The following is a 21,235-nucleotide window of genomic DNA, read 5'->3' on the forward strand; positions in this document are numbered from 1 at the left end:
TAAGGCAAATAACGCTCCAGGGTGATCCATTTCTGCATCCAATCCGCCTTTTTTTTCCGGATTGGATGCAGAAAGATTCATTTCAATGGGGCCACAAAAAAATGCCGACAGCACAATGTAGGTATTTTGACAATGGTGGGGCCTGCGGAAATTGTGGGATGCACATGACGGATGACCGTATTTTGCGGATCCACAGTTTGTGTGCAGGAGGACTTAATGGTAAACCAGCAATTTGCAGTCTTTAGTGACTAATAGAAAACCGATGCGACCATGTCTCCACCGGCGGCCATGTCTAGTATTGCTCTAACTGGTAAGGGACCTCTGACCCATTACACTCCTCTACTGGACTCCCAGTATGCTCCTGTCCGTTTTGCATATGGGGAACCAGATGTGAAATCCTGATGGGAGAATAAATAAGGAATACGGTAAAAACAAGCAGGAGGTAACATTATCAAGTATTACCAAACCGAAAATGAGCAGAGAACGACCCTGTGGCCCTGGCACGGCGTTTAGTAGATATGATCTGTTTTCTGTCAGCGCACATTCTCTACAGCTGTTTTGCATCTTTGGCTGCTGCCGCAAGAGGCAGATTCCATGGAAAAGCTTGAGGGAATGGGAGCGCCTGCTTATTACCTAAATGTAAAATGCCTTATCTCATGCTCGGCGTTGACGGGTATGTTCATTGTGTGCGTCAGTACAGTGCAGCACGACAGCCACTGAACCAGTCTCTTGTAGGTTTGCTGTACCATTGGGTGCTCCGAGCTGTGGAGCCATAAGTCTGGCCTGTCAGAGCCCCGGGTAATGGATGCTGGAGCTGTTCCTGCTGTTTATTCTCTCTCTTGGGTCACGTGTTGTGCAGCCACTTGAGAAACCTGTCCTTCCTGGACTGAACTGTACTGAACCCCGCAGCTGTCACCACAAAATATACGACCTCTTCAATGCGCCAAGTGCCATTTTATAACTATTGTATTGATTTTACATTCATCACATGAAGCTGTGGCCATGTCATAATGCAAAGGAGTCTAAGGCTAAGTTCACACGAACGTGTGTGATCTGTGGCCGTATTGCGGCCCGCAAATCGCGGGCCGCAATACACGGCCACAGTTCCGTGTGAATTCCGCATCACGGATGCGGACCCATTCACTTCAATGGGTCCGCTAATCCGGAATCGCGGAACGGCCGCACGGGACGGGACCCCTCGGAAGCACTACGGAGTGCCTCCGTGGGGTTACGTCCCGCACTTCCGTTCCGCTAAAAGATAGAACAAGTCCTATCTTTTAGCGGAACGGCCGGATCGCGGACCCATTAAAGTGAATAGGTCCGCGATCCGAGGCGGCTGACCTACGGCCGGCGATCGAGCATTGCGGCCCGCAAATAGGCACGGGTCACACACGTTCGTGTGAACCCGGCCTAAGGCCTGTAACGCTTCTGTAGTTCTGTCTGTTCCTGGGAAAGCTGGGTGTCAACCAGCACAACATCCATCAGTAATGGTAGCATCATCTACTTAGAATTGGATAAGGCCTCATGCACACGACTGTATTTTTGGTCCGATCCGCAAAAAATGTGACACAATCACGCGGGGCCGCCAAAAATGCATCCTTATTTCCGTTACGTCGCCCTACAACAGTGTGGAATGGGGAAATGATGGATGCACACGGCCAGTATCTGTGTTTTGCGGAACCGCGATTTACAGACTGCAAAACTGATAAGGTCATGTGCATCTATTAAGAGGGGAGATTGCCCTTTAGGTTGCTGGTCAGTGAGGTGACTGTGCATCATGTGAACCCCAGGGGTGTTGGCTTCAGTCATGCGCCCCTACACTTCTCTATGAAGAACATGCACATGGGCATGTATAGCATAGATGCTGTTTAGCCACTTCTGTGGCCCCCGTATACTGTTGGGCCCCAGTTTATGTTGGTGCCATCTACTGGTGGATTAGGCCTGAGCGGGGCTGCCCACTCTACAAGTATTACAATACAATACTTTTACAGCCCTGCAGTAGTACACCGCGGCGGCAGCAGCCGGTTTCCTGGACTTCTGTAAATTCTTCGTTTAAAGGGTATTTTGCTTCCAGCGTGTGGGAATGTACGGTGTCATTATGGTCTCTAACGCTAATTTATAGGTTGTTAATGTAAACATTTCCTCATTGACTAATCTGTTCCTCCTTTGTGAATAAAAGGTTACAAGGCATTCATGGCCCTGTGTGAGATGCCCACAGCCTGCCGGAGCAGCATGAAGTAATGTGAGGGCGGACTTCTGGGAGGAAATGTTACTTAATAACACAGCTCTCCATTGTTCTTAAGATGAAGGAAGGAGGGACCCCGAGCGCCATTCACACATTGCCCTCTTTGTGGCTCCAGATGCCAGGCCTGGGCCGGGAGGGAGATTGGGTGGGAGGCAGAGAAGTCAATCCAGCCGGCCTGACCAGCGCTTTAGCAAGTGCCCTGCGGCTGCCTTCTGTGACTACTGGGAAACGTACGGATTCTTATTGTCTTTTATCTACTGTTATTGGGGGAGGATAAGCAGCATGTGCTGCCCATGTAGACGTTGTGCTCCTTGAATATTGCTCAGTAGGGTGAAACAACATGGTGCAGCATCCACATGCGGGGGGCGAATGGTCCCATGATATTTCTACTAAGTTGTGTGGCCATTAGCCACCTCGTGTGGGGATCGTTGTACCTTGTAGTCTACTCCGTATTAAAGGGCTTCTATCGCCATTTTTTTTGCTTTAGAATAGGCTGTTTTTTGTTTTTTTATATATATGCAAATGAGCCTCTAGTGGCAACGAGGCATTGCCGTTAGTCGAAGAGGCGCTGTTCTCCCTGCTGCTGCGCCCCCTGCACTTTAATTGGTAGTCTTGAGTCTTCTTCGTGCAGTTAAACGGGACTTCCGAGAATTTTTTACTGACTGGGTAGGTCAATCAGTATCTGAGGGGGGGGATAGTCTGACACCCGGGATCCCTGACGTACCGGCGATTGCAGGAGCGCCACATCACGTGGCCTAGGGTGCAGCTGAGTCCCATTCACTTCTATAGAGCTGATACCAAGCACAGCCGCTATCAAATGTGCGGCGCTCTGCTTGGTAAGCTCGAAGAAGGACACGGTGCTACTGCAAGTGCCGCTGCCTTCTCAAACAGCTGAACGGCGGGGGTCCTGGGTGTTGGACCTCCACTGATCGGATACTGATGACCTGAACCGCTTTGAGCAGCGTGAGACTTTATTAGCAGTGATGGCGTTCACAGTGCCTGGCCCTGTCGATCAGAGTGCAGGGGGCGCAGCAGCAGCAGCAGGAGGAAAGTTTTCTCTAGAAGTAATGGCAACGCCCCCGTTGCACCTAGAGGCTCATTTGGAAGTATTAAAACATCTTTTCTCAGCAAAATGCAGCCACATATCGGGATGGGACCAAGACAGATCATTCTGCTGCCCAGCGCACAGGTCTAGGGTCAGCCTGTTCTAATGCTATGAAACTGGTGACTGAAGCCATTTAAGCTGCTCCTGAAATGCATGTGAAGGGCTGCTTTGAAAAAAAGTAAAAATTCAGGAAATTCCGTTCAGCAACCATGACTGTAGAGCCTGATAACCATCTCTAGTCAAACACGGACATTAAAGTGCGGGAATATTTGCTCAACTTCTAGGAACAACTTCAAAATTCCTTTTGAAATGATGGAGATTGACTCATTCAGACTGAGACTCCCAACCAACCCCACCATAGATACATGCCAGAAAGGACTGGGAGCACCACTGATTGCTATGGGCCTGGATCGCTCTTCTGAGTACAGTGGCCCTATTGGCTTATGGTAGTGGTGTGGGGCCTTTGGTAGAAGGGGCCCGGCGCTGAGCTGCTTCCCCTTAATTCTGGCGCACAGCCATAGAATTTACCTGCCACAGTCACTAGAGGGAGCTCACTCTATACAGATTTGTACAATTCCTACCATCTGTAAATCCATGCACATTTGGCTCCACCTAGAGAGGACGGCATGAAGCTGTGATTTTATCATTTATTCATGATTGATATGGCAGTTTAGTTCTGTTAAAGTAAATGTAGCTAAGCTGCAGTACCAGACACAACCTGAGGGCAGGTACGGCACTGTTTTTGGAAGAAAGTAACAATGCTTTTCCAATCCTGTGCAACTCATTTATAGGGGGTTTTTTGGAATTTCATATTGATTACCTACTCTCAGAATAGGTAATGAATATCTGATTGGTGGGGGTCCAACTCTTGGCAACCCTGTTGATCAGCTCTTTCAATGGGCTGCAGTGCTTGGATGAGCATTGCGACCTCTTCATAGTATGCCAAGTGCAGCGCCGTACATTGTATAGTGGCTGTTCTTGGTATTGCACCTCAATCTCATTCACTTGAATGGGACTGAGCTGCAAAAAGGCCATGTGACACCAATGGATGTGACGTCACAGGCCTAAGAAGAGGTCCCAGTCCTCAACTGTATCCTTAGGATAGGTCATTATTACTTAATTCCTGAAAAAAAACCTTTAATTCTTATCCCTGTGTGAAGAAAAATGTGCAAAAAAACATAAAACCACTTCTTGTAAAGATACAGGGCCAGATTTATCATTAGCTCAGGTCAGAATAATGGAGTGAAAAAGTCCCAAAAAAGGTCCCAAACGCTAAAACTGCGCACATATTTGCGACTTTTTTCTGCTCTGCACTATGCCCGCCAGTTTTCTGAAAGTGGGCGTGTTTTCTTATGTAAATAATCTTTAGACAGATTTACTATTGGGACTATTTAAAAAGTCGCAAAAAAGTCGCAATTTCACTCCAGTGAGGACCATGCTTATCTTATGAGATTTTTTAATAGAACATGCGACTTTTTCATAAAAACGTGCGACTTTTTCGTAAAGATATGCGACTTTTGTAAAGCTGCTTACTGACGGATAAACTGCTACCGTCAAACCACATTTATTACAGTCTTAAAGGGCCGATCATAAATCTGACTTGGCTAAAACTGACTTTAGCCATATGTTAAAGTGGAGTGAGCTGTCAGAGTAATGATAAATCTGGCCCACAGTATGTACTTATTTTAGACAGAGCTCTTAATTAGAGTGGGGTCCGTTCAGAGTTTTGCTCTGGGGCACTATGAGTTGTGTACGCCCCTGCTTTCTGGATCTCCAGGCTAATGTTAAAAGTGCTGCCATGGGAATGAATGGGGCTTTAATTGATATCACATAAGGTTCCAAGAGTGCAAAGCTTTTGAGGGAGAGCCCCTCTTTATATCCATTTTTGGTGGCTCTGGGGCCCCCACTGGTGCTGTCTTGAGAGATTGAGAACCCCCCTGAGTGCTGCAGGCATTATTAACACTATACAAACAGACTGGTTCTCCTCAAAGCTAATGTGTCCCCAGGGTAAGAAGTAGATGGGTTTTAGGATATAAGACTTTCCTGTCATCTGGGAACAATTAAAAGTAAATAAAAGTTAATGACATCACTTCTGTAAAAAGTGGAGAATCTGGATCTGCTTGACCATGACTGACATCATCAGAGTCAACATGCAAGCTCCAGAGCCCATAATATTGCCGTGTTTGCTTTGGAAAACAGCGAGGAATGACACAATCTCTGCTGACAGGCTGCAACGTGCTCAAACTCCGAAATGTATCATGGAAAAGTTTATTCGGTTCCGAAGAGGCGTTCCAACACCGTCTGCTTGTAGTTATGGTTTATAAGACACATGGGGTCACATCTGAGAGACAAAACAGTGGTGACCACCCCAGGCTTGCATTTTTATTTTGTCATTAAGCTTTTTCTGGAGCTTCGCCCTTTATGGAATTACTTGTGCAACAATTGTAGCTGGAAGACTAGAGCCCTATAGCCTCTGTAGTCAGAGATGGCTGACCTGTAATGTCCAAGACTATTCTGATGCTTTTACCTTTTCAAAAAGTTCTTCATAAAGTGGGAGACCGTGCAGTATAATCTTTTATTCCTTTGGCCTGCTTAATAATCTACTGCTAGAGACCTAGACAACACTCTGGAGTACATTGGGGAATCTCCATGAGATCCTCTTTTATCCTTGATGAGACTGCAGGGTCAGAGAAGGTACATAAGGTACTAGAAGATACAAATGGGTTCTTCCAGTCCTCCAGAACTTTAGCTCATTGACTTGTGGCTCAATTAGTTCGGCATTCCTCTAAGTGAGACAAAACCGTGTCTGCAAAAAACAACCTATTTTAAAGGGGTTCTTTGTTTTAGATAATTCCTACTTGTTAGAAGGGTCCCAAGATAATAAGCTTAACCTGAAAGTGTCCTCATACTGGGACATTAATCAGCTTGTGGGTAAATCTAAACCTAGCAGTAAGTGTTCGTTCTCCCTGCAGAGCCACCACAGGGGAAAGTAAGCATTGCACAGTGCCCATGCAAATCCATGGGTTTTTGTGTAATGTAGGACAGAACAGGTCCTCCAGAGCAATAGATGCTCTTCGTACCCTCTCTCCACTCTGGCCAAGAGATGAGGATCCTCTCTTAACTCAGAGTAACTTAGTAGGGTACCTAAAAATTCTCAAAGTAGGAGAATACATAAGGCTGGGTCTACACTGCGTTGTATCCCTCCATAGGGCTTTCCCTCAGGGGTTTACATCTGAATATCCGAAAACGGTATTAAAACGTACACTACAACCATTGCACTGCCTTTAATGGGTCAAGTGACATTCAAAGGATTCATCTTTTGAGTCCATTTGACCTCTTCGCTCTTCCTTTCCAATATTTTTACTGGAGAGAATAGTGTGGTAGACTACGCTATTCTATCCATTGAAAAGCCAGAAGCGAACAAAAAACAGGTCAACGGAGGCCAAAGAATCCTTTAAACTCTCCTTGACCCTGTATAGTCAGTCAACCCACTGCAGTAGAAGTTTGAATACAGTTTTAGGCTATTCCGGTTCAAACCCCTGAAGGAAAGCCCTATGGAGGGCTAAAATGCATTGTGTATTTCAGTTCATTTTTGTAGCTCCAAGTTATTCCATATTGCACCATGTCTGTCATGTTTTAGTAGCACACATTGCTGGCATGATTGAATATGCATGAATGTGGGATCTGCTGAAGGTTCCTGGCATTGGGGCCCTTCTCTTTCAGGCATAGAGTTGGTTGCACATCGTCCTCGATGACTTTTGGTTATATTTTATGGGAGATGCCGAAAAAATTGGCCACGCCCTGCTGTTTCCACATCTCTGGTTCAGGAGGCTGACTACACATGCGCGTCCACCTCTCCACCAGAAATGGGTGACCAGTATTGGCCCTCTTCTCATATTGTTCACTGGAACCCTGTCTGATACCAGGATTAGGATTATTAAGGCTCTAATTGTTAAACCATAAATGTGCTTTATGGGAAAGGTTTTGCCAGTGAACATGGTGGCCTTGGTGAAATATTTGTCTATTGTTGTGTTCGGCCCAGCTTTGAGGGGGCATAGACATGAGTGACAAATGTAGATGCACGTGGGGAAAAAAAAAGCCTTTGGAGCAGTCAATATTTTGGAGGAAAACCCATGAAGATGGTTTATTTGTATAAAAGGTCCCTGTCCAACCAAGTCACCAGATCTTATGCCACCCTCTATGGCACAGCGGGGCTGTTTTTTGCAAGCGGAGTCCAGTTTGCTCCACATCCATTCTGCAGGTTGTCGCCTGTCATCACCGAGAGATTACTCTTTTTGTCGCTCTCCCTTGTTACTTCAGGCCCCGATACATGGTGACGGATCAAGGTCAGACCTTGTTGACACGTCTCAAGTGTTTGTCATGAATATATTTTCTGGTGATTTGCTGGAGGACTTGTAATAGACTCTGCTCCGTGTCACCGTCACTTCTCTCCATGGCCGGGGCAGCCTGGTTTGTGAATTTAACACCTTCTTCGCCTTTCATCTCGTGCCAGACGTTGGCTCTGGCAATAAAATGTGCGGCATAGAGGGGGCATTAGATAAAACCAGTTACGGTGGAGAAGGATTCCAGGAGGAATGTGAATACAAGTGTAAAGACTGCACCGCTCCTGGTAGTGAATATGTATCTCTGTATAATATTTGAGAATTGCCTTTCCGGACTGTGGGAAAGCTGGGTATCTGCTCCAGCAGAAGCCGGACACCTGGAGTCATTTGGTAACGCTTATCAAAACTGGTGCTAAGGAAAACTGGCTTAGTTTCCCATAGCAACCAATCAGATTTCACCTATCATTTTCCAAAGGAGCTGTTTAAAATGAAAGGTGGAATCTGATTGGTTGCTGTGGGCAACTAAGCCAGTTTTTCCTTACACCAGTTTCGATAAATATCCTCCATTGCCTTCAACACGATCGCCTTGTGACTGATGAGACTGTCGCCATGTAGACCTGCGTGAAATCTGAGGAGGTTTCTCACCTATAGCGGATAAGTTAGAAGCGTATATTTTTTGTGTATTGCTTTAAGGGCATCTGTCAGCAGATTTGTACCTAGGAAACTGGCTGACCTGAAGGCATCTGTGTTGGTCCCATGTTCATTTGTGCCCACATTGCTGAGAAAAATGATGATGTTTTAATATATGCAAATGAGTCTCTAGGAGCAACGGGGGTGTTGCCATTGCTCCTAGAGGCTCTGCTCTCTCTGCAACTGCTGTGCCCTCTGCACTTTGATTGACAGGACCATAAATGGGACTGCGCACTTTGATTGACAGGACCATAAATGGGACTGCGCACTTTGATTGACAGGACCCTAAATGGGACTGAGCTGCGTCTAGGCGACATGACCATAAACGTAATGTCACAGGCCTAGCAAGATGCCTAAGGGCTCACCGCAGCACCACTGCCTCTCCCAACAGCTGATTGGCGGAGGTGCCAGGAGTCGGACCCCCACCGATGAGATATTGAGGACATATCCTGAGAATAAGTCATCAGTATAAAACACTCGAAAGACCCCTTTAACTGATGTAGACCTACGGCTTCTCTGTGGATCGTTCTGTTTCGGCCATTTGTATGTGAACTCTGTTGTAAATTTCACTTTCCCTTGTAGGATTTCTACTGAGACATTTTTGTGGCACAACATCCTGGAAGCCTCCCTGGAAAAAATGACCCGTGCAGAGGAAGAATGTGGCTATTGTCTGACGGCAGCACCGCTCTGACCAGGTCTGTACATCTGATATCTGTCATCCCTCCACTAGCCGACTGTGGCATAATTGTAAATCAGTCAGCGCCAAAAGAACGGTAGACATTATTAAAGAGGACCCGTCCGCTCTCCTTGCAAGTAAATATTGAAATCTACATCTTTTCTTAGAACTCCATGTTGTGTCACATCTTGGTTATTCCTCCTGGAAATCTAGGAGTCAGTGGAAAGATGGCTGTTACCATTCCAACTGTCAATGGGACATGTCCCTACACACACTTACACTGTCCAGTCAGTGCAGGTGTGGTCAGGTCCAGTTGTCGGGTTATTCATACATTCACAGAAGGAATAACAGAGGAACGTCACCATGAAGAGTGCTAAGTAAAGATGCCTCTGAATCGTTATTCTATAGCTGTGATGGCTAACCTTCAGCTCCCCAGCTGTGGTAAAACTACAACTCCAAAGATACACACTTGCTTGGCTGTTCTCAGACCTCCACAGAAATAAATGGAGCATGCTGGGAGTTGTAGTTACACCACAGCTGGAGTGCCGGAGGTTAGCCAGGTATAGCAGTACAAGCCTTTGCTATACCAATATTGTCAGGAGAGCTGACAAGATCCTTTTTAAAGGATCTTCATTCCCCCAAATACAGGTCATTGAATTGTCCCCCTTCTTCCAGTTCTGTTTAACCTCTTCTTAGCTGTTTTGACACTGGCCTTACGGGGGCTGTCAGTGAACATATGCAGTGACTCATCCCCACGTCTTGACAGATTTCCTATCCAGGGCTCTTAGAATGCTGGCTGACAACCTCTGGAGGAGCTTTACTAGCATAGTTGTCAGCCAGATTTCCCTGAAACGAATTTAAGTGACTGGAGGTTTGACGGAATCTTTTCAGCTTTCATTTACACAGGTGAAGCCGCTGGAGCGAGCGTAAAGCCGTATCTTACAATTATAGACTGCCATACACATGACCATATCCATTTTGCGGTCTTCAAAATACGTAGCCGGAAAATATGGATACCCTCTGTGTGTGCCCTCCGTATGCAGACGGCACATGGATGATATCCGTGTGCTGTCCATTTTTTGTGGATTCATAGAAATTATTGGGCCCATGTGCGATCCACAAAAAAATGCAGATCGGACTCTGATACAAAATATGGTTGTGAGCATGAAGCCAAAGAGTATTGCCAGCCGGCAATCTAATGTGTGCAGGGAACCCCCGACTCTCCCTCCGACAGATCATGTTTGGGAAGATGAGGATCCGGCAGCTTTACTTTCAGCGCCTGATCCTTTAATTGTCCAGGAAGAAAAGTCACCACCAGAGGCGACCGTCGGCGGATTCCTCCTCTCTTCCAGTGTGCATATGGGATAGTGGTCAGCCGAAAGAGGTGTATGGGCATTGTGAGGGCAGAGTGAGCTCCTGGCACCGTGATGCTAGAATTTGCCAGCCCTCATGTAACAGGAACCTTCATACATCCTGTTTTGCGCAGACAAGTGCAGCCATGCCAAGTGTAGTAGAGATGAAGAAGTATTGTGCCGAGGGCTTCTGAGGAGCAGAAAATGCCCATGCTAGGTGAAGGTATGAAGAGACAAGTCAGCTCAGTCTGTATATTCCACCTAATCGGGACCCTGTTGTGGATCTGGCAGCATATAAGGGAGGCGCAAGTGCGGCCGTCATCTCCTCTGCCTGCAGGCCGCACCTTTGGGCTGGGGTAATAGCCATTAGCTGGAGGGAGTTTTGGCTGAAGTAGTTTTATATAAAGCTCTGCTAACATTTTCGTCATTTGCTTCCGTTGGGGTTTTAGTATTTTCAGTGATGAGAATAACCCAGGTGGCAGCCCTGTTCTTTGTATTACCGATGAAGTCATGACAGCCGGATGAGCAAAGCTGGCCATACACTTAAAGGGGTTGCCCCACGAATAATATTCAAAATATTTCAAACCAGGATCTGGATCTGAATATTTTTGTAATTGCATGCTGTTTGCGCTACTTTTGATTTCTCTGTCCTGCTCACTGAGGTGGACGCACATGCTCAGTTCCATCCTTCAACTGCCACCAGCTGCAGCAGAAAGGACATGCCCTCTGAGAAGGCTGCCTGCTTGAAATAAATCTAGCAGAACAGTTGGAGGAGTGAATGAGGTCTGGTTCTAGCTTTGTTAGAGGTTGTCATTTGCTATATGATATCTGATTTAAATTATTTTTGCCTTAACCCCTTCCCAACTGCCCACTGGGTATATACGTCCTATCTGCACATATACCCTGTAGATAGCACGTATATAAATGGTCAGGCAACCCTTTAATCACAGCGCTGGGATTGAAGCTCCTTTAATCTAGCAGGAGCAGGTCGGGGACCCTGAGGAGAAGCAGAGCGGTACATGAGCGTAGGAAGTGGCCGAGCCGCTTCCTCTATTAGTCCCGGTGGTCATGTGACCGCCGGGTGTCTCGGGCAGGAGCAGAGCTGCAGGGTCTAAGGAGAGACCCTGATCAGCTCTGCCTGTGTGTAATGCCCCCATAGGGGGCTGTTTTCCCCTGTAATTGGGGCTCTTGTGTCAGTGTCCTCCAGTGGTCTTTTAATGACCTACTGGGGGACATATTATGTGCCAAAAATTAATTAAAATATAAGTAAAAAAAAAAATCTAAAATGCACCGGACCCCATTATAGTTAAAGGGGTATTCTCATCACAGACAATGGGGGCATATTGTTAGGATATGCCTACATTGTCTAATAGATGCCCACCTCTGGGACCCGCACCTAAGACGAGAACAGAGCAAGGAGGCCGGTGGCTGAAGGACCACGGGCAAGCGCTAACCCCATACAAATGAATGGGAGCTCACGGCGCTTGTGCGGCCACCACTTTTATAAATTTCTATGGGGCCAACGGAAATAGGTGAGCCAGTGCTTGGCAATTTTTGGCGGCCTCTTAGAAATGAATGGAGGGCGGCTGCACCACCTTTCTGTTCTTGGTGTAGATGCGGTTCCCAGAGGTGTGACCAGCACCTATCAGACAATGGGGCATATCCTAGCGATACGCCCCCATTGTCTGTGATGGGAATACCCCCGTTAATGAGGCAGGCAGGCTTTCTGGTTGTATCCGGAGAGCTGTGCCGGATCCGGAGAATCCTGTCAGGCTGTTCTCTGACAGCTGCCAGAGATGTAAAGCTATCCTAAGCCACTGCCAGAATATTTTGGCCAAGTCTGACAATTGGGGCATGTAGAATGACGCTGCAGCACACCCCAGCAACACATACGTTTCAGAACTGTGTAAACCATCCTTTTTGTATAGAGAGGGAAGCATTGGCATTGTGCCACCAGGGCACCTGGCTATACACCACCAGCCTTACCCATACTTGTCTTGTGGAGTATCCGTATTTTAAAGCACAATTGAGCTGTGAAAAATGTTTAAGCCATTTTACATGCATGACGTACTGGGGAGGAAGGGCAGCGATTTGGCAGATTTCTAGATTTTATTGGAATTTATTAAGTTAAATATGATCAATGCAAACTGTTTCCATCACCTTATGATGAGTTCATAGCATTCTGCGCGGTATTATCTGTGGCTTAAAACCTACTGCTAGAAGACGCATCCCCCAGAACATTATCCCTCCCGGCATGTGGCCCCTTGTATTTCTAGGCTCTATGGAGGTGTTTAGATCTTCCTTTTCTTGGTTGCCAAGGGAAATTTAATTCTCACAAGTAGCAGCACGAAGCTGAATAGGAAGACGTTGCGACATCTTGACAAGCTGGGGCCAAGTGGGGCAAGATCAGCATTAGAACTGGAAGACTTCCAGCTTTTGTAGTCAGATCGTATATCCGCTATTGTGGTCTCAGTCCTGGAACGTCTCGCTGTAGACACAGTATAGAAATGTAGCAGATCCACAAGGAACACATCACCGTGATATCTCTTGACAAAAGCCATTAAAAGAAATATTGAAAAAGTCAATTAACATTTTCTTGCCATTGTTTACTTAAAAGGGGTGTCAGGGTTCAGAGCTGAATCTGGACATACCCTTATTTTTACACCGGCAGCCCCCCCTCCGAGGCTAGCATAGAAGCATCTCATTCTCCAATGCTCTCCCTTGCCCTGCGCTAGATCGCGCAGTGCAAGGTCTCTTTTATTTACAATAACGGTGACGTCACCGGCTCTGATGGGCGGGCTTTAGAGCTGCCCTAACCGTTTTACTGGCTAGGGCAGTGCTAAATCCCACCCATCAGTGCCAGTGACGTCACCGGGCTTCCTGGCAGCCCCAGGCATGGAGAGCCCCGGTACGTCACCGAATCTCCGAAAAAGCCTTTGCCCTGCGTGATTTTAAGCAGGGCAAAGGAGAGCATCGGAGCATGAACTGCTCCAATGCTTAAGTCAGGGGGGCTTCCGGGGTGAAAATGGCGGGATGTCCAGGTTCAGCTCTGAACCCGGACAACCCCTTTAATGCATTAACCACTCCTTTTAGCTCTGCTTCCTCTGTGGTTGTCAAGGCCGCTTTGTAGCAAAATGAACCTGAGCTGAAAAGCCAGGAGAGGGCCATGGACTAACCTCCATCCATTGAGGTACGATTCTTCTTCTTTTCTGCTGGAGCCCTGCAGGGGCAGACTGGCCATAGACCCTGCAGGGAAATTTTGTGATGGGTCGATGCCCAGAGGCCGCCCGAGCCCCCTTCTTGGCGGCCAACCAGGTACGTAAAGATCTGATGCTTTCAGCTTAATGCTAGTTTCACACCAGCGCTAGGGATCCTTGCTGGATTTCTCTGCCATTGGCCATTCACTATATTGGGGACCGGCGGAGATTTGGCCACAACCGGGCAAGTATGCCAAGAATCAGCCAGAAGAAAACTTCTGCGCGCATCGCTAGTGTGCAACTAGCCTTAATGTAGAAGCATCAGGCCAGCGGCCGCAGGTGCCCTCCTGAATTCAACTGTATTGCCGTCCTCAGGACAATTATACGGTTTTACAGTGTGGCGTGGGTGGCGCTATTTGGTGCTGCACTGTGATATTTGGTTCTGCTGGGGCAGTATGTTGTGCTGTACTACGGTATGTCTGGCCCCACCTGCAACATAGGGCCACCTTTAGGTTTTTTTTCCAGGGCCACTTTAAGTCCCCAGTCCACCCCTGGAGTCCTGTAGGCCCCCTGGTAGTGATAAGGATGCCAACTGATTCGTCATCCTGTGCGGCATATTCACTGGCACGCCATCAGTAGGTGGAGACACAGATTTATGCCAAATCGTCTCTGGTTATTCACTGCACAATTCTCCGAATTATACACAAGGCACAGACAAAAACCAGCCTGTTTTACGATACGTGGAAGCTCCTTCTTAAGAGGCTCTCATCTGAACTTCCATGATAGAAACAGGTCATTAGTGGTGGACACAGGGCTGAATGTCCTTTACCCTGGCAAAGCCCTTCAGCATCTTACTCGCTTTGTTTGGGGGTGCAGAAGGCGGTTGAATTAGGGCACGGACTACACATAGACTCTCAGACGGTACATTGTAGTCTATACATTGCCTATGAGTCACTGAGAGATCAGTCGTTGGAGCCTATGAGTTATGATGTGGTGATGGCTGTTACATAGTGACGCGGTGTGATACATCTTCAGACGGTGCGGATGGAAGCTATTATTGTCCATTATCTCCAGCCAAATGCCTTCCTTTCTGTGGAACCCAGGGGGGCATTGAATTGTTAAAGAGGACCTCTCCTGACATGTCTGTTTTTAAAGGGCATCTCTCAGCAGATTTGTACCTATGAATATGGCCGACCAGTTACCTGTGCACTTGGCAGCTGAAGACATCTGTGTTGGTCCCATGTTGATATGTGCCCGCATTGCTGAGAAAAATGATGTTTTAATAGATGCCAACGAGCCTCTAGGACCATCGGGGGCGTTTATCTATTTTATTCCTGCTAGAAATTATGAATGAATTGCTAGCCGTTTGCGGTAAGGTCCAGCAGGGTGTTACTAGTTGGGGGGTATGTTCCTGAACAGTCTGACACTAGCAGCACTGAATGGATAGTGCCAGACTGAGCACCCCCCCCCCCCCCAAATGGTAACAGCCAGCTGGACCTTCATTGCCAATTGCTAAAAATTAATTTATAATTTCTAGCAGGAATAATAAAAGAATAGTACAACACAGAATCATATCAGAGGCTCCAGAATGGTTATCACACAGGAAATGCAAGTAATTACTAAAACAGACATGTCAGGAGAGGTGACAGGTCCTCCTTAAAGGAGCTCAACTATCTGTTGCGCGTAGATCAGCTACTATATATCTGCACTAAATAAGTTCTGACTGTGTGATATATGGTATATTCAGTAAACTGCATAACTGGTGCATTGAAAGGTGCTATAAACCCCTTTAAGATGTGTTTGCGGTGGACATCTGTTCTCCATATGTCCTGTGAGGCCATGTTTAGTAGACCTGCGGGGAGTCCATAACCAGATCCGCCAGCACCAAGTTTATCTACTGGAATCAATGCCTTCATTTTTTGTCATGGAAGGCAGTTATGCATTGACTCCCCCAGTGATGACAGCTGATTGAGGGGGGTCCCAACTACAGAATCCAAGGGGCACACACTCAGTAAAGGGTGCTACAGACTGGTCAACCCTTTTAACAAGGACTTGCTAGCTCTCCTGCCATATTCTCCATCAAATAATGTTTAGTTGTTCTGTTCCTCTGTTAGCCCTCCTGGAAATCTATGAAGAAACTGACAGCTGGGCTTTGTCATGTTCCAGTCTGCCACTCTGAATTCTCATACGTTTCCAGGAGGAATAACAGGAACCACGCTACGCAGACTTCTAAGAAAATATGCGGCAGAATTATTTCATGTGAAATATGAGTGTGCCACTATTCAGGAGAGCTCTTTAAAGAAACCTCTGCCTCCTCTCCTGAAATAGCATATTTTCTTGTGCTGTTCCTCTGTTATTCCTCCTACAAATGTATGACTTAGGCCTCATGCAAACGACCGTATGTATTTTGCGGTCCGCGAAAAACGGATCCGCAAAAAATATGGATGACTTCTGTGTGCATTCAGCTGGCCCCTAATAGAACAGTCCTATCCTTGTCTGTAATGCGGACAATAATAGGACATGTAAAAAAAATTTGCGGAACGGAAATACGGAAACGGAATGCACACGGAGTAGTGTTTTTTAAATTTTTTTGCTGACCCATTGAAATGAATGGTTCCGTATACGGTCCACAAAAAAAGGAACGGACACTGAAAGAAAATATATTTGTGTGCATGAGCCCTTAAATTGACAAAATGCGCAGCAGCGGGTCCCCTCTAATACTGTCACGTGTCGTTGCCGTGCTTTTATTTGTATCGTCTAACCTTTTTCCTGTACAATGTTCAGCCATGAGCTGCGCCTTTGCTCCGGATGCCCGCACTGTTTTTAACTGCAGTCACCTGGAAAATATTATTTTGCCCTTGGAGAAATGGATAAAGGTGCTTTGTGCCAATTAAAAGGAACATGCCTAATTAACCGTGAGGACTTGTACCTGGAAATGAATAATTAAATCCGTCTCTGGTTAATTTTCAGCCCTGTTCACACTGGCAGAGCGTTCACTTTGTGTACGTAGCAATTTATTTCTCCAGCGTTGCTTGACTTGAGTGACCCTTGTCTGTGGGCCGGCAGCCATGTACCTCTTCTTCTGAGAGTGTCCTTACAAATGTGCTAAGTCAGGCGGCTCGGCCTCTGCTGCTTTTGTTTTCCACGTCATTTGGGATGGGGATCTGCTTATTTGTGCCTCCGAGGTTAAACTAACTAAGATCCCATGTCCAGAATCTGAGATGTATGTAGCTTCTTTCATCTCTAAGGCTCATGCATATGGCCGTAGCCGTTTTAGCAGTACGCAAATTCCGAATCCACAAAACGCGGATACCAGCCGTGTGCGTTCTGCCTTTTGCGGAATGGAACGTCCTGCCCTCTATAGAACAGTACTATCCTTGTCTGTAATGCGGACAATAATAGGATATGTTTTTTTTTTTTGTGGGGCCACGGAACAGACATATGGGTGCGGACAGTACACTGTATTCTGTCTGCATCTTTTGCTGCCCCATTGAAATGAATGGTTGCGGATCTGATGTGGAAAAAATGTACAGTCATGAGCGCTAAAGGAGGAGCGCACACAGTGATGTCACTACATGAGCCGTCAGCCTCCACCAACAGGTGGAACCGCGCAGAATTGGGGTAAGATGACTGTCCAGCCACAGGACTTGACCAGCCCTACCCCTGACCATTTTAGTATGGGTGGGATAGGTGCTCATAATCATCTGGGCCCTAAGCGTATAGTTACCCGCCATATTCGAGACTCATTTCACATGGATCCTGAATACGGCACCCCTAGAATTCTGTGGGCTCCTCCAGGACGGTACCTCGGACATGAGAATCCATGCCTTTACTATGGAGAATACGGTGCCTCACAGTGGGACCTCGCCGTGGCACACCGAGGAGTAGAATATGGTGTGTGCACCTGGTTAGTGATCTTTTTTAATGCTTTATTGATACCTGATATTTACTACTTATCTGGGGCAAAACAGAGGAGTGCAGCGTTATGACTGTGTTAGAGGAGTTGTGCCACCAAGAAATGTGATATTAATATATTGCAGACAGAATGAAAAACTGGTCGGCCAAACCGTCATTCAGGTATATTTCCTGACTCCATCATACACATGCATGCTTGGCTCGGCTGGGGAGAGAAGAGAATGTCACTGTCAGACTCCGCTACTGGCACCTAATCTCCCGGGAGAACAAAAGGAAGCGGGGGTTAAAATTCTCAAACACATTAGGTTGTCAGTCGGCCCTCCTGAAAAAAGAGGGTTCGACCGAGATTACCCTAATATGGGAATACCCCTTTAAGGCCTCTATACAGGGAGTGCAGAATTATTAGGCAAGTTGTATTTTTGAGGATTAATTTTATTATTGAACAACAACCATGTTCTCAATGAACTCAAAAAACTCATTAATATCAAAGCTGAATATTTTTGGAAGTAGTTTTTAGTTTGTTTTTAGTTTTAGCTATTTTAGGGGGATATGTGTGTGTGCAGGTGACTATTACTGTGCATAAATATTAGGCAACTTAACAAAAAACAAATATATACCCATTTCAATTATTTATTTTTACCAGTGAAACCAATATAACATCTCAACAGTCACAAATATACATTTCTGACATTCAAAAACAAAACAAAAACAAATCAGTGACCAATATAGCCACCTTTCTTTGCAAGGACACTCAAAAGCCTGCCATCCATGGATTCTGTCAGTGTTTTGATCTGTTCACCATCAACATTGCGTGCAGCAGCAACCACAGCCTCCCAGACACTGTTCAGAGAGGTGTACTGTTTTCCCTCCTTGTAAATCTCACATTTGATGATGGACCACAGGTTCTCAATGGGGTTCAGATCAGGTGAACAAGGAGGCCATGTCATTAGATTTTCTTCTTTTATACCCTTTCTTGCCAGCCACGCTGTGGAGTACTTGGACGCGTGTGATGGAGCATTGTCCTGCATGAAAATCATGTTTTTCTTGAAGGATGCAGACTTCTTCCTGTACCACTGCTTGAAGAAGGTGTCTTCCAGAAACTGGCAGTAGGACTGGGAGCTGGGGAGAGAAGAGAATGTCACTGTCAGACTCCGCTACTGGCACCTAATCTCCCGGGAGAACAAAAGGAAGCGGGGGTTAAAATTCTCAAACACATTAGGTTGTCAGTCGGCCCTCCTGAAAAAAGAGGGTTCGACCGAGATTACCCTAATATGGGAATACCCCTTTAAGGCCTCTATACAGGGAGTGCAGAATTATTAGGCAAGTTGTATTTTTGAGGATTAATTTTATTATTGAACAACAACCATGTTCTCAATGAACTCAAAAAACTCATTAATATCAAAGCTGAATATTTTTGGAAGTAGTTTTTAGTTTGTTTTTAGTTTTAGCTATTTTAGGGGGATATGTGTGTGTGCAGGTGACTATTACTGTGCATAATTATTAGGCAACTTAACAAAAAACAAATATATACCCATTTCAATTATTTATTTTTACCAGTGAAACCAATATAACATCTCAACAGTCACAAATATACATTTCTGACATTCAAAAACAAAACAAAAACAAATCAGTGACCAATATAGCCACCTTTCTTTGCAAGGACACTCAAAAGCCTGCCATCCATGGATTCTGTCAGTGTTTTGATCTGTTCACCATCAACATTGCGTGCAGCAGCAACCACAGCCTCCCAGACACTGTTCAGAGAGGTGTACTGTTTTCCCTCCTTGTAAATCTCACATTTGATGATGGACCACAGGTTCTCAATGGGGTTCAGATCAGGTGAACAAGGAGGCCATGTCATTAGATTTTCTTCTTTTATACCCTTTCTTGCCAGCCACGCTGTGGAGTACTTGGACGCGTGTGATGGAGCATTGTCCTGCATGAAAATCATGTTTTTCTTGAAGGATGCAGACTTCTTCCTGTACCACTGCTTGAAGAAGGTGTCTTCCAGAAACTGGCAGTAGGACTGGGAGTTGAGCTTGACTCCATCCTCAACCCGAAAAGGCCCCACAAGCTCATCTTTGATGATACCAGCCCAAACCAGTACTCCACCTCCACCTTGCTGGCGTCTGAGTCGGACTGGAGCTCTCTGCCCTTTACCAATCCAGCCACGGGCCAATCTATCTGGCCCATCAAGACTCACTCTCATTTCATCAGTCCATAAAACCTTAGAAAAATCAGTCTTGAGATATTTCTTAGCCCAGTCTTGACGTTTCAGCTTGTGTGTCTTGTTCAGTGGTGGTCGTCTTTCAGCCTTTCTTACCTTGGCCATGTCTCTGAGTATTGCACACCTTGTGCTTTTGGGCACTCCAGTGATGTTGCAGCTCTGAAATATGGCCAAACTGGTGGCAAGTGGCATCTTGGCAGCTGCACGCTTGACTTTTCTCAGTACATGGGCAGTTATTTTGCGCCTTAGTTTTTCCACACGCTTCTTGCGACCCTGTTGACTATTTTGAATGAAACGCTTGATTGTTCGATGATCACGCTTCAGAAGCTTTGTAATTTTAAGAGTGCTGCATCCCTCTGCAAGATATCTCACTATTTTTGACTTTTCTGAGCCACCCAAGTCCTTCTTTTGACCCATTTTGCCAAAGGAAAGGAAGTTGCCTAATAATTATGCACACCTAATATAGGGTGTTGATGTCATTAGACCACACCCCTTCTCATTACAGAGATGCACATCACCTAATATGCTTAATTGGTAGTAGGCTTTCGAGCCAATACAGCTTGGAGTAAGACAACATGCATAAAGAGGATGATGTGGTCAAAATACTCATTTGCCTAATAATTCTGCACGCAGTGTACAACTCAGGCATTGATGGCATATCGCTATGTGAGATAGGGTCAGGCCTCAGGTCTGGTACCCTTTTCCTATATCCAAAACGGGACCTCCAAAGCGCTGCTACCTTCCTTTCACTGTCATGGGAGTTCTGAAAATAGCGGAGCACGCTTACTCAGCTATTTTCGGACCACCTATAGCAGTGAATGATGAGCACACAGTGCATGCACAGCATGCTCCCCTTCATTTCAGGGCCCTGTTATGAGGATAGGTGTGGGCCCCTCCTCTGGGATCCACTCCTATATGACATTGATGGCATATCCTAGCAATCTAAGATGTGCCAACTCCTTTAAGGGCCCATTCACATGACCGTATTTTTGTTCCGCCTCCGATCCACATTGCGGAACAGATGTAGGCCACTACATTTTAATAAGTCTACAAAAGAGTGCTGACCGCATACGTATGTCCCTTTCACGGCCTCACAAAAAAGATATAACCTGTCCTACTCTTGTCCGTATTGTGGACAAGAATAGGAATTGTTACAATGTGTCCGCAAAAAAATCCGGATGCAACACTGACATCATGCATATATTTTGCGGATCACAAAATACATACGGTCGTGTGCGTGGACCTTAATTGTGAGCAGTATAAAGCCTCATGCACACGACCGTTGTTTTGGTCCGCATCCGAGCCGCAGTTTTTGCGGCTTGTATGCGGGCCCATTCACTTCAATGGGGCCGCAAAAGATGCGGACAGCACTCCATGTGCTGTCCGCGTCTGTTGGTCCGTTCCGTGGTCTGCCAAAAAAACATAACATGTCCTATTCTTATCTGTTTTGCGGACAAGAATAGGCAGTTATATCAATGGCTGTCC

The 21,235-nt window shown here is 46.1% G+C and overlaps 1 protein-coding gene and 1 long non-coding RNA gene across 2 annotated transcripts in view; both read left to right on the forward strand.

The window, feature by feature from the left end:
- LOC120997527 overlaps positions 1 to 21,235 on the forward strand; it is a 1,081,373-nt gene that overhangs the window by 578,554 nt on the left and 481,584 nt on the right. The window lies entirely within an intron of this gene.
- PPP2R3A (protein phosphatase 2 regulatory subunit B''alpha) overlaps positions 1 to 21,235 on the forward strand; it is a 225,828-nt gene that overhangs the window by 52,821 nt on the left and 151,772 nt on the right. The window contains exon 2 of the mRNA XM_040427601.1: positions 8,966 to 9,078. The gene's annotated coding sequence lies outside the window, so the exon portion shown is untranslated. The remainder of the gene's footprint in view (positions 1 to 8,965; positions 9,079 to 21,235) is intronic.

Source organism: Bufo bufo, chromosome 4, assembly GCF_905171765.1.
Source record: "Bufo bufo chromosome 4, aBufBuf1.1, whole genome shotgun sequence".
NCBI lineage: Eukaryota > Metazoa > Chordata > Amphibia > Anura > Bufonidae > Bufo > Bufo bufo.